This window comes from Cicer arietinum, chromosome 5 (genome assembly GCF_000331145.2).
Source record: "Cicer arietinum cultivar CDC Frontier isolate Library 1 chromosome 5, Cicar.CDCFrontier_v2.0, whole genome shotgun sequence".
In the NCBI taxonomy this organism is placed as follows: Eukaryota; Viridiplantae; Streptophyta; class Magnoliopsida; order Fabales; family Fabaceae; genus Cicer; species Cicer arietinum.
The window spans coordinates 50,651,832-50,653,302 of NC_021164.2; positions in this window are offsets into that span (position 1 = coordinate 50,651,832).

The following is a 1,471-nucleotide window of genomic DNA, read 5'->3' on the forward strand; positions in this document are numbered from 1 at the left end:
CGTAATCCTCAAATCCTCCACTGATTGGCTGGTTCGGATTTTTGGATAGGATAATGCTTACGTGTACGATGACGTCAGCGTAATCCTCAAACCATCTACTCATTGGCTGGTTTATATTTTTGGATAAGATAATGAATACGTGTACAATGACATCATCGTAATCCTCAAATCCTCCACTGATTGGCTGGTTCGGATTTTTTGATAGGATAATGCTTACGTGTACGATGACGTCAGCGTAATCCTCAAATCCTCCACTGATTGGCTGGTTCTGATTTTTGGATAGGATAATGCTTACGTGTACGATGACGTCAGCGTAATCCTCAAATCCTCCACTGATTGGCTGGTTCTGATTTTTGGATAAGATAATGCTTACGTGTACGATGACGTCAGTGTAATCCTCAAATCCTCCACTGGTTGGATGGTTCAAATTTTTGGATAGGATAATGCTTACGTGTACGATGATGTCAGCGTAATCCTCAAATCCTCCACTGATTGGATGGTTCGGATTTTTGGATAGGATAATGCTTACGTGTACGATGATGTCAGCGTAATCCTCAAATCCTCCACTGATTGGATGGTTCGGATTTTTGGATAGGATAATGCTTACGTGTACGATGACGTCAGCGTAATCCTCAAATCCTCCACTGATTGGATGGTTCGGATTTTTGGATAGGATAATGCATACGTGTACGATGACGTCAGCGTAATCTGGTACGATGACGTCAGCTAATCCTCAAATCCTCCACTGATTGGATGGTTCGGATTTTTGGATAGGATAATGAATACGTGTACGATGACGTCATCGTAATCCCCCAATCCTCCACTGATTGGCTGGTTCGGATTTTTGGATAGGATTGCAATTGTTTTATAAATAGTCATTATGTTCATATTATTATTCACACACACTTTAAAGCTCTCACATTCACAACATACAAGCTCCATGGCTCTTTTAAGAAATCAGTATCTTCACAGGTCTAGAGATATCGCTGAGATGGTAAGTGGTTGTAATCATCTTATGTATACATGTTTTTAAGCATCATTTTCATAACTCTAATATTAAATTTATTTAAAATGTAGAACTTGATTGAATGTCACCACCACTTTAGAATGGAGGAACCAAATGAAATGATAGTTCCTTACTTGGAGGAAGTTGGGTTTTTGACCGTTGTAAAATTGGGATCTTGTAACGTGGACCCATCATTGGTGATCGCAATGGTAGAACATTGGAGAACAGAAACACACACATTTCATCTTCCAATAGGAGAGTGTACAATAACTCTTGAAGATGTTGCATTACAACTTGGTCTACCTATCAACGGAAGACCAGTAACTGGAGGTGGCGCTTTAGATTGGGATGAAGAATGCCAACAAATTTTGGGTGTCATTCCTCCAAAAAATCAAATGGTGGGCCAATTCGTCAAACTGAAATGGTTAAAAGACACATTTGCTCATGTTCCGAATAATGCAGCAG